This window comes from Euprymna scolopes, chromosome 21 (assembly GCF_053919585.1).
Source record: "Euprymna scolopes isolate OS-2025 chromosome 21, ASM5391958v1, whole genome shotgun sequence".
In the NCBI taxonomy this organism is placed as follows: Eukaryota; Metazoa; Mollusca; class Cephalopoda; order Sepiida; family Sepiolidae; genus Euprymna; species Euprymna scolopes.
The window spans coordinates 47,597,686-47,611,162 of record NC_136502.1 but is presented as its reverse complement, the minus strand read 5'-3'; the positions used below and the strand labels follow the sequence as shown (position 1 = coordinate 47,611,162).

Genomic DNA, 13,477 nt, shown 5'->3' with positions numbered 1-13,477 from the left:
TGTTTTATATTTCATATATTTTTTTGATATTTCATATATATTTTTTTATATTTCATATATATTTTATTTATATTTCATATATATTTTATTTATATTTCATATATATTTTTTTATATTTCATATATTTTTATTTATATTTCGTATATATTTTTTATATTTCATATTTTTTATATTTCATATATTTTTTATATTTTATATATATTTTTTATATTTCATATTTTTTATATTTTATATATATATTTTTATATTTCATATATATTTTATTTATATTTCGTATATATTTTTTATATTTTATATATATTTTTTTATATTTCATATATTTTTTATATTTTATATATTTCATATATATTTTTTTGTTTCATATATTTTATTTATATTTCATATATTTTTTTATATTTCATATATATTTATTTTATATTTCATATATATTTTATTTATATTTCATATATTTTATTTATATTTCATATATTTTATTTATATTTCATATATATTTTTTTATGTTTCATATATTTTTTTTATATTTCATATATTTTTTTATATTTCATATATATTTTTTTATATTTCATATATATTTTTTTTATATTTCATATATTTTTTTAATATTTCATATATATTTTTTATGTTTCATATATATTTTTTTATATTTCATATATATTTTTTATATTTCATATATATTTTTTTATATTTCATATATATTTTTTTATATTTCATATATTTTTTTATATTTCATATATATTTTTTTTATATTTCATATATTTTTTTTTATATTTCATATATTTTTTTATATTTCATATATTTTTTATATTTCATATATTTTTTTTTATATTTCATATATATTTTTTTATGTTTCATATATATTTTTATATTTCATATATATTTTTTTATATTTCATATATATTTTTTTACGTTTCATATATATTTTTTTATATTTCATATATTTTTTTATATTTCATATATTTTTTTTATATTTCATATATATTTTTTTTACGTTTCATATATATTTTTTTATATTTCATATATTTTTTTACGTTTCATATATATTTTTTTATATTTCATATATATTTTTTTATGTTTCATATATATTTTTGGGTTTGTATTACTGTACACAGAGATTCGAAAAAGTTGTCAAAAAACAAATATATAACAAATAAATGTTATCAAAGGCAAGATAAGTTACTTTTCTACCAAACTGGATACATTTTTTGTGTTTTTATTCAATGTAACATGTTTATTCAGCTCGAAAAACATAAGGTGTTTACCGATGTATTGGAAAATTCAAGATGGCGCCTGACTCTTTCTTAAAACAGTAAGTTTGGGAAAAGGTGTTATAAATAAAATCTAAGCAAAATACTGTTAAAAACTCGCTCAATATATGTTATCGTGATATAGGTTGACATATATTCGCCGGCTTTTTAACAGAATTTTGTCTAGTTTTTTATTTATAACACCTTTTCCCAAACTTACCATGTTAAAGAGAGAGTCAGGCGCTATCTTGAATTTTCCAATACATCAGTAAACACTGTATGTTTTTCAAGCTGAATAAACATGTTACATCGAATAAAAACACAAAAAATATATCCAGTTTGGTAGAAAAGTAACTTATCTTTCCTTTGATAACATTTATTTGTTATATATTTGTTTTTGACAACTTTTTCGAATCTCTGTGTACAGTAATACAAACCCATATTTTTTAATATTTCATATATATTTTTTTTATGTTTCATATATATTTTTTTTATGTTTCATATATATTTTTTTTTATATTTCATATATTTTTTTATATTTCATATATATATTTTTATATTTCATATATATTATTTTTATATTTCATATATATTTTTTTATATTTCATATATATTTTTTTATATTTCATAAATATTTTTTATATTTCATATATTTTTTTATATTTCATATATATTTTTTTATGTTTCATTTATATTTTTTATATTTCATACATATTTTTTTATATTTCATATATTTCTTTTTATATTTCATATATTTTTTTATATTTCATATATATTTTTTTGTTTCATATATTTTTTTATATTTCATATATATTTTTTTTATGTTTCATATATATTTTTATATTTCATATATATTTTTTTTATGTTTCATATATATTTTTTTTATGTTTCATATATATTTTTTTGTTTCATATATATTTTTTTATGTAAGTTCCTGGATCACAAACATATGCTATGTATCTATTTCCATCCTAAAAAAATGTTCAAAACTTTTTATCCTCCTTTCTAAAACTTGCACAAAAAATTTATCTCCCTCTTAAAAAAATATTTAGTTATGTCCTAAAAAATGTTCTCTGGATGCTTATTTTACATTAAATTTATATATAAAAGTGATCTTCTGTTATATTAATCTCACCTGTCTACTTAAATGTATATGTGTATGTTTGTATGTCTGCCTAAAACTTTCGACAGAGACAACAAATTTTCACAAGATTGGTATCATTTTGAAGCTCGCCCCTTTGGGCGACAAATATCGAAAAATTGGCCAAAAACATTAATTCCTTCACCCTCAACTGGGCACTTTTCTACAAGGAGTAGTCGCTTTTTAGCGCTGATATTTTCGAAAGTCATCCCCTCTTTTTGTTTGACGAGCCTTAATTTAAACCCTCACCACTTCTGGTGATGCGTTGGACGCAACGACAAAGACGTCACTCTTTTTTTTTTTTTTTCATGTTCTTTTCCTCCTTCGTGGTATGGGTTCGAGCCTGCCTGCCTACTACTACTTTTTTTTTTTTTTTTTTTTTTTTTTTGCTCAACGTGCACACACCTTCAAAAACCCGGGCAATGTCGGACATCCAGGCTAGTTTACTCCAAATTCTAAAAATATCTTTTTTCTTTTACTAACAATATTTTCAGGCCGAATGCTATTGTATTTTTCTTTTTGAAATCCTTTGAGATAAGGTTTCATAATTGGTGCATTCATTTTTTTGTCGACTTTTGTCCTCATTTTTATAGTTGTTGTTGTTTCACCATGTTTTGACCAACTCATCCTCTGAAGAAGGCCAAGGGATGAGTTGCCCGAAACGTGGCGAAACCATAACTATGAAGATAAGGACAACAGTCTGCAAAAGAATGAACGCATACAATTTTTAGGCTTTTGCTGAAAAATATACCCTAAAAGAAAAGTAAAATCTTGTGTGTATAAATTACCATCCAATTATATCTACTTTTGGTTGGTTGTTTTTTTTTTTTGTTTTATGGCATATTCAGGTTATTTAATGCAGAATCCAGTGATTTTGAAGAAAAATTTTTAATAGAATATATATATATATATATATTTTTTTTTTTTCAAGTCATTTTCTATTTAAGCCATAGTTGGAACCCTAACAGGTACTACAACTCCAGGTCAGAGTCGACTTGGGAGCAATGGCAATTAAAGGGTGGCTCCACACTTCCCAAAGCCCGCAAGCTGGGGCCTCACCATCGGATATAGTTTAAGGTCATATCCAGGAGCACGATATCTATTTTTGTTTAATGTCATGTTTTACATAGTTGTAAAATTATTCAGTTTTCTCATTATCTTCACAAAATAAATGTTTTTTTTTTCTCATGTTACAGGCTAAAATAAAACTAAATCATGTAAGTATTCTTTTTTTTTTAATCTCTTTTATTCGTCATCTAAAATATAACTACAAACATCTTGATATATATTATTATTTTAATTGGAATTCATTATTGAGATGAGTATTATTATTTTTTTTATTGAGGACTATTATTCTCATCTTTATTAGTTGTTGTTTCACGACGTTTTGGCCAACTATTCCTCTGGCCTTCATCAGGTGGTAACCGCAACGGATAGGAACTTTGAATCTCCTAACTGCATTCTCAGCAATCACTGCCATCCGTAGTTATTGTCGTCTCACCACATTTTTGGCCGGTTTTTGGGTAAGGTTGAAACCGCTATCTTCAGACGATCATCATCTGGAACCGTAAAGATTCAACGTCTCTATCAACTGCGCCACGGGCCCCGAAGGGCGATCAAGGTTGGATTTTTCAATCTTATAAATCCACGTTTATTTATTATCTGATCTTCCATGGTCGGGTCCGTACCGAATGGTATATATATTATTATTTTAATTAGAATTCATTATTGAGATGAGTATTATATTAATTTATTTATTGCGGACTATTATTCTCATCTTTATTGCAGTGATTGCTGAGAATGCAGTTAGGAGATTTTTTTTTTCTTTTAATCACAATTTTACTCGATATTGCTCTGTTGAGCAAGGAACGAAACGCAGTTAGCTAGCCCTTTTTCATTTTTTCATTTTGTAAATATCTTGTTAATTGGTTTATATTCAGCCATAATTAAATTTGTACCCTAAAAAGAATGTTCAAATGTATATTTGTTTGATTTTTTATACTTTTATTACGTTATCTTATATTCTTGCATAAGTCTTGTCGATGGAAGTTTTGTATGTTAAAGTTGAACACAGATCTGACAAAAGGAAATATTTCTGCGATATCATACAACCTTCCATTTGACCACATTGACACAAGAAGAATATATTATGAGTATAAAAACATATCTATATATATTAATAAAAAGGTGGAATCTGCTCAATTCATTCTACCATTATATATCTTAATTTGTTTGTGTCTATCCATTACACCTTTGCAATGTATTGCCTTTCCATAAATTACCTTTATATACGCACTAAACAATGCTTCAAGCAAACTACATTAACCTCTTTTAAATAGATATATATATTCAATGAATTAAATTGTTTTCCAAATTGAATCTTATATTTATATTTGATATGCCAATCTTTGTGTATTTCCTACAGAAAGAAAAGTTAGAGGATCTACATGAAAACTAAAAGTTTATTCAGATGTCAAATTTTCTGAAGAAGACAATGGAAGTGGTCCTGAATCTCCAAGTGCCCACCTTAGAGAACTGTAAATGCCAAACCATTTTTTTAGACTTCAGATATATCTTATTTTGATTGGGTTATTTCAAATGCATTAAAATAGTTTCACGGTGTCACTGTTGGACCCAACTTTACCCTGGTGCTTCCAGATTAGGCTGTCTGAAGATATTGGCATCCTAACTTTAAAAAGCATCAAACATTGATGTCATTGTTTATTTATTTATTTATTTATTTTTTTTTTTACCTTTCCCTTTCAAAACTCAATCATGTTCTGCAAAGCTAAAAAACAAAAAGCTGACCTGTAACGGGACCTGGGTTCTCGTATTTTTTTTTTTTTAAAGTAATTTTCTATTTAAGCCATAGTTGGAACCCTAACAGGTACTACCACTCCAGGTCAGAGTGGGTAATAGAATAGTGAGTGATTAGAAAGCTTTTGTGAGTGATGCAGTAGTGCACATGGGTCGATGAAGAAAATGGAAGTAGTCCCGAATTTCTATGCTAGCGCCACCTTTTGTCCCTTTTTACAAAGATTACAATGTTTGATCGCTTTGTTTTACAACATATCAATCCTTTTTAGGTTACTTAATATCAAATCCGATCATTTTGATGAAAGTTTTTTTGCTTCAAGTTCTTTATAATTTCAATTTTTTTTTCTTTTTAATGCAAATTGCTCCAGACACGGCATGAAGCCACTTAATGTAACAAGCTAAAAAAAAAAAAAAATAGTATGAAATCAAAAATTAGCCAACCATAAGCAATTCTTCCTCCTTTGTCAGAAATATCAATCATGGAATGTAAGGACTAAAGAATAAAATAAAGGAAACAAAAGTTACAAAGCTGTCAGAAGTAAACCCAAAGTTCATTTTCTACACTTCTTATATAACTAATTGACTAAAATAACTAATTGACCTTCAGCCACCACTTTCCACCATATTTTGATGGGTAATTATAAGTAGTTATTAGTGGGGATTGAAATGGGAATATTAATTATTATTAATTGTTTGGTGCAGGTTTTATATAGTGAGACTTGATGTGATCAGACAATAATTTGGATCTCCCTGACTTGCCCATCTAATCCAGATAAGGGGCAAAGTGAAGTGTTACAGTGCGCATACCTAGTTTTCCCAAGTTGTGGACTGCTCAGCCACCAAGATCCCATCCTTAAGTATCAGGGTCTGCCAACTACAGCAAACTGTTGACCCCATTATGGGGAAAAAATAAGGGAGGCAGAGAAAGAAAATAAAAGAGAGTAGAAAATCAAACTATAATGATATTAAACCTTATATCTAGAATCCTTATCCCAATTATAGAATTTTGATTCTAGAAAACTTCTAAAAGCTTAAGGGGTCCGAAGAGGAAGTTAAAATTTAAGAAATTTTTTGCACTTCCCTACATACATCCACACATGTTATGTTGAGAAATCTGTCACAATTTTAGCTTTCTTTTTCTTGTCATTGGTTACTCATGCCCCTATTTTTAAGACATTTTTTTCTTTCTAAATCTACATTCATTGTGACAACAGCATATTCTTTTCATTGTTTTGACTTTTGAGTATGTATCTGTCAATATCTTATATCTTTTTATATAGACGGATGTGGTTTTCAGTGAAGTGTGTCTGTGTCGGATATATACCCGAGAGTCAAAAGAATGAAAAGAATATTCTGTTGTCACAGCCCTAGTAATAACAAATCTATCTACAGCCATAACAAAATTTTGGGATGAGCATGTTTTTTGTTTTTTGTTTTTTTCGTGAAGTGCATAAACATTTCACGCATTACATTTTCTTTTGCTTTTTTTGTTGTTATTTTTTTTTAAATTAATCCTAACCATGTCGTATCAAAGATTTTCTATTCGTTCACATTTCTCTGCAACCATTTACAGGATGGATTTTTCAGACTATTGTTCTCATCCCTAGTGTTATTTTCGACAACATTTCAGTTGATGTAACCTCTCACCTTCTTTAAGCGTATCTTGTCGAACTCAGGCAATCTGCATTCAGTTTCAAACGTTGTGAAAATAACAGTCAAGATGGGAACAGCAGTTCAAATAATCCAAATAATACGAATGCAACTCTTTTAGTTTTAGACAGCATACAGATTTGATTCAGTAACGCCAACTTAAACGCAGACGTTATGAGTTAAAACCTCACCTGTGCATATTTTTACCTTGATTATTCCCCTAAAATTAATGTAAACATCTTAAATTAAAACATTTAAGCAGGTTGTTTTTTGTTTTACTTTTGTTTTTTGTTTGTAATTTATGGACGGAAATAATAAAGAACCCGAATCTCACCCCATCCTTGACAATGCTTGATAGACTAGTGTCATCAAATTTGGTTTGACATTGTTTTACATGCTGGCATATGTCGGACAGTTTTATAGAAATTGACTTTCAATCTCTGGCTAGGTCTTTATTTATCACTCTTTGTTGTCTGGAGTCCATCTTTATCATTAACTCTTATGGTTTCCTTGATCTTCCTGCCTTGTGAATTCAACCTACTACCTTGATTGTTCTAGATCTACTAACCTAAAGAATTCTCTTCCATTTTTTCAATATGGCCATACCATGTTCTGCACACATCTCTCTAACTTCCTAGGGAGGAGGTAAATAATTTAAAAAAAAAAAAAAATTAAACCTCTCTATTCTGTTTAGATTTAATCTTCCTTTAACATCATCATTTCTATCCATGCAACACATGGTTTCAACCCTCACTGGCCAGGTTTCATGTTTGTATGTCATCACATTGTGTACACACGCCTGGTAGATTCTTTCCTTAGTCGATAATAGTAACGCTGTACTGGTTTGTACTGACAGAAGTTTTCTGAACTTACTCCATCCACTCCTTACTCAACCTGCTCCTCCCTGTGCTCCAATAGTACCACTAAAGCATAAAAAAACAAAAAACAAAAACTTCTGAACGATGTCAATAGATTCATCATCCAAATATATTTTCTCCACGTCTGAATTCACATCCATTTCCATTGTCTTGCACTTTTTACACACATACGAGTCCTCATCTTGCAATCTTTTAATTTCGTTGCACTTTGATATATTGATATATACTGTTTTACATGTCTCTCAACAGGGCTCTACAGACAAATTTATACTTAGTTGACAATTAAATACTTTTGTTTACTAGCCAAATAGAAAAGTTACTAACTAAACCCACATGATTTTTGGAATATGACATTTTTGTTTTGTGATGGATACACACATTATAGAGATTTTTCTGGGTATTTTTTTTTTTTTTTTAATAAGTGTAATTCTAAATATGCACCTAATTGTATGTTTAGACTTGAAGGTATAAACATTCGAATTTCTTCAAATTTTATTTTAAACAGCCTTTGTTAATAATAGTAATAAAAAATGAGTATATTGTTCTATTAAACCTTTTATTGTTTAAATAATTTGACTTTGCTGGGTTTATTTTTTTTAAATATAAAGGTTTAAAAGATATTTTTCATTCAGTAATGAGTTTTGGAAGATTGTTGATGGAAAAAAAAAAAAAAGCAATCGACAAATGATAAATGTTTTATCATTTCTTGTCACCATTTGGAAAAATCACTCGCAAATGCAACCGTTTGACTCGCAATATAAAGCCCTGCTCCAGCAAATTCGACTACTTCTGGTGCCTTTTACTTGTGAATTGTCTGAATAAATTATTTACTAAAAATTTGGTCGTTTACTAATATTATTTTGTTCAAGATACTCCCAGGCAAAACCTCTGCCAATTTAAACGAGTACATTTTGTTATTCTTCATTTATCAAATCCATATCACCAACAAAATGGCTCACTGTTTTTTTGTTTTTTGTTTTTTTTATACGAAGGAGTCACTGCTTATTAAGGCCCAAAGGCCACTTGAGGATAAAGGGTTAATAAGTGTCAGGAGGTTGATAAGACAGCACCATAATGATAAGTAGTGGTAGAATTAGGTAGAATTTTATTATTGAAGAGGATGGCTCAACAATAACTTGTTTACATTGGACTTGAAAACGACTATGCTGTAGTCAGCTGGAAAGCAGTCCAAAGGAACAGAGTTCCACGGACGGGTAGTTCTACGAAAGAAACCTTGTTCATGGAATTTGCATTTAGATTTAAGCACAAGTAGAGAGCGGGGGAAATTGTTGACAATGGTTGTAGCTAGACGAGTGCTTGTTGTGAATGTTGTGCAGAGGGGGGGGATAGATTGAAGCAACGTCTCTTCTGTGATGAAGAGGTTGCAAAGAGGAGAAAAGGGACATTGCCTATTAGGTTTTGAAACTGGGTTTTAAGCCTGTCAAGGCAAGAAAGGGTGTTCTGAACAGCTCCTGTCCAGATGTGGCAACAGTGCTATATGTTAGGATGTATTTAAATCAATAATACAATACACAGTAAAGAGCAAAGATTTAAATATTTGCTATTTGTCGGTGATTACATCGTCAAAATGTGGTAGGATAACATTGAAAATCTGAACAGGAGTGTGAACAGGGTTCTATGGACAAATTTACCTTAAGTTGATCTTTGACAACTAAATATTTTTGTTTACTAGCCAAATAGAAAAGTTACTAGCCAAATCCACGTGAATTTTGGAATATGACATTTTCGTTCCGTGACGAGTACATACATCAGAAAATTTTTGTGTATTTTTTTTTCTTAATAAGTTTAATTCTAAATATGCACCAAACTTTTATGTTGAGATTGGAAGGTATAAACATTTATATTTCTTCAGATGTTTTTTGAACAAACTTCATTAAAAAAAGATTAAAAAAAAAAGTATAGTGTTCTATTAATCCTTTTATTATTTAAATAATTTGACTTTGCTCGATTTTATTTAAAAAAAAAAAAAAAGGTTGAAAAAAAAATCTTTTTCACTCAGTAATGAGCTTTGGAAGATTGTCGGTGGAAAAAAAAAAAAAACAATCGCCAAAAGATAAACGTTTTAATATTTCTAGTCACCACTTGGAAAAATCAATCGCAAATGCAACTGTTTCACTCGCAATGTAGAGCCCTGGTGAATAATACAAAAACTAAAACTGCATAACTATAATAAAATAGAAGCTAATCAAATCTGAGAGAAACAACACTGCGACATACATCTAGTTTATTATTGTACTAAGTGTGAGTCAATCAACGCTTGTTTGCCTATGACCCTTTGCATATCAGCTTTAATAAAACAAAATACAAGATAGGATGGAAGATCCAACCCCCTAGAGAAGGGCCTACAAAAAAATATCTCGGCAGCTCCGTTCGCATTTCCCGGTAGAGGCGCCTTAGGCAATTAGCAATGAACAAACCACTTCTCAAAGAGAAATGACAAAGCCTGAGAGGATGGACCTCCTAGAATTGCACAGGACCAGCAACATACTGCAGTCAACAGGGAAAAAGTCATTTCACAAAGTCTGTTGATTTTGATGCCAAGGGGAAAGAAATCCCCTGATACAAGCTACATTAGTTTTGGGATTGAGTTATGTTTGAAAAGAAATTCTGTTTTGTATTATGTACGATTTCTTTGGAATACAGTTCTCATCTTGAGTGTTATTTGCTCAATGTTTTGGTCTATATAACCTCCATTCTTCTTCAGATGTATCTTTTCGAACTCTGGAATCTGCATAGAACTGCGAATAGAACCATTTATTTAATCTGTAGGGGTACTGTGCTCTCATTTCATCAGCCATGACTGGGTAGATTATAGATATTCTAAGTAATTCTGCAATTGTATTTTTGGGTTGTTTCACACTGATCAATGTAGCATTACAAGTTGATTTTTTCTTTTCAGATAATTGTTATTTTATCAACTTGCATGAAAAGAGCTATGTAAAAGATGCTTAAAACCGTTTGAATTATGCAGGTACCATCAGTAGTTCAAAAGTTATGAGAATTTTAAGTTTAGGCTTTTCTGTGGACATTTTACTTTAGAAAAAAATGGGCTAAATTACGGACCTCAACATTTCAAGAAATTCGGTAATTTCATCATCATTTTTTTTTTCAAGCTATTTTCATGAAAATTGGCACTCTTATGAAAAATTACGCGTTCTTTCTGATTATGCAGTCAAATTTGATGTATCTCTTTACCATAAGTCATGAATTATAAATTCAGATGTACAAATTTCAATTTTTTTTTAAACTAACGCATGGTATCATACAGTGGGTGTCTATTCATGAACAAAACTAAGTATTATAATGGTATTTAAATATAGCTTTATTGAGAGCAGGCATTTTCCTGCCTGCTCACCAAAGGAGAGCTCAATCTAATGCCTAAAGAGCATTCATGGTCGGTATTTAACACTCCCCTCAAAGAAAAAAAAAATTAAGTAGATATGAATTAATCTCAGAAATAAATCAAAGAAAATTTTTCATATAGATTTTGGATTTCTGTAAAAGATGGAAATTCCCATAGTTGACCAGAACTTATGCATTTTGGGACCAGTCCAATTTTTAATTTTGTAAATCCTCTCTATCAAGCCCAAAATATACCCCTATTTTCTGAGATGCAACCATAAATCGTACTCTACATAAATCCTTGATGTAGCTTTCGCAGTACCAGAATACCAGAAATCCTGATAAGCAACAACTATATATTCACCAGTTGATGGTAATTTTTGTCATTTCTATTCTGTTGTTTTACTGAAAATTCAATTATGTAAACAAAGAAATAAAACGGTAATTATTTTTACCTTGTTTCCACCTTAACATTTTAAATGATTACTTATATAGGTTTTAGAGTATGCTGAAAACGAATATTGCATTTACATTTTCTGCAAATATATAGTTTTCCGGATATTAAGCAATGTCGTTTCTTATGTTATCGCTGATGGCCATCTTGGTATGCAGAGGCGTGTAAACGCAACCCCGAGAAACTATGCACAAACGCGCATACCAAAATGGTCACCAACAATAACATAAGAAATGACATTGCTTAATATCCAGAAAGCTACTTATTTGCGGAAAATTTGAATGCGATATTCGTTTTCAGCATACCCAAAAACCTTAAAAGATAGTCATTTAAAGAAAAATGTTTAGATAGAAACATGGTAAAAATTTACAAAATTCGTCACAATGAAATTCTTTATCGAACTGCCTAATTATTATTATTATTATTATTATTATTATTATTTAGATATCCTCAGTTAAAAAAAAATGGGTTTGTTTTACAGATTTGAAAAAATGGTCTTGACAATGAGTTAAAAATACATTAAAGTTTCACAATAACTTTTTTATTTAATTGTTAGGTGAAAGTACAGAATAGTTGACAAAACACCCTTCCTTCCCCATGTTAAGAATGGGTTTCTAAATAATAACATTATTATTTCAGCATGGTAGCATAAGTGCACAAATACTTTTATTTGTTATTAGCGGGGGTACCCGGTGTTGCCCGGGTGTTTAGAGGTGTGTGTGTTGAGGGGGGGGGGGTAAATCAAAATAAAAGAATAAGCAAAGTAATAACCCTGTTAAATATTATATAACAAAAAAACAAAGTTAAAACTTTTTTAAAAAATCGAAAAAAAAAAAAATGAACATGATGCAAATGAACAATGTTAAAATTTCTTCAAATCGGAAAAACAAAAAAAGAAAATGCGAACGTGATGGGGGGGGGGAACGAACATGATGCAAAATGAACGATGTTAAAACTTCTTTAAAAAATCTGAAAAATAAAAACAGAAAAACAGCAAACACGAAAAATGGCATAAATAATGCTGTTTCAATATAGTATTGTTTGGAAATCAAATTTGAAAAACTTGAAAATAATTTTCTTAAATTGACAAACTCAGAATAAAAAATGATGAGTCTAATAAGATGAAAGCAGGAAATCAGTTTTCTATTTTTAAGAGAATACTTTAATCAGCTCAGCGCATTATGTTAGCATTAGCACTTAGCAAACTGTTTATTTGTTAATTCCTATAAAAGATAACATTTTAAAGAAAATTCCGCACAATTAATAATTATCAAATATTTACATATTATACATTAAAATAAAATGTAATTTAAATCTAAAATGAATGCTAAATCTTGGAATGGAAATTCCTGGTAGTAAGGAGGTTTCCATTTCAAGATTTGGCGTTCATTTTGGATTTAAAGCACAATATTCTTTTTCTGCCTCAATATTCATTTCCCTTATTCTATGTATCTAAAATGTTTTAATAACTTTAAAAACTTTAATTTTTCTATGTTCATTGCTTTTAGCAAATAAGACGCAAACCAATAAAAATGTTTGCTAATATTTTTCCTCTGAGGAGATGAATAAGCCTCGGAAACTCATGGATTAAGGAAATAGATTTATTAAATTGTATTCTTTCTTTGAAATCGAAACTGAAACTGTAGCATACAAACATGACACGCATATAAGCCAATTAAAAATAAATTAAGTACAAAATGTTCAATAATTTTTTCACTTTTTACCCATTTTTGACCCCTTAAAAACAATTTTAACTGGTTAAAGACCCATAAAAGAATGGCCCGTAAAAACGCTAATCATTTGAGGCCCTTAGTGCCGCTCAGACAATTTTCTGAATTAATTGCTTCAATAAAGCTTTCGAGCATATTTTCCATGGAATAGTAACAATCAACTTGATAATTCTGGAAAATTCTCAACCCCTAAAAAAAAT

The 13,477-nt window shown here is 28.9% G+C and overlaps 1 protein-coding gene across 1 annotated transcript in view; it reads left to right on the top strand.

Moving 5' to 3' along the window:
- LOC145242232 (protein-cysteine N-palmitoyltransferase HHAT-like) overlaps positions 1-13,477 on the top strand; it is a 132,291-nt gene that overhangs the window by 14,471 nt on the left and 104,343 nt on the right. The window contains exon 2 of the mRNA XM_080105232.1: positions 3,582-3,602. The gene's annotated coding sequence lies outside the window, so the exon portion shown is untranslated. The remainder of the gene's footprint in view (positions 1-3,581; positions 3,603-13,477) is intronic.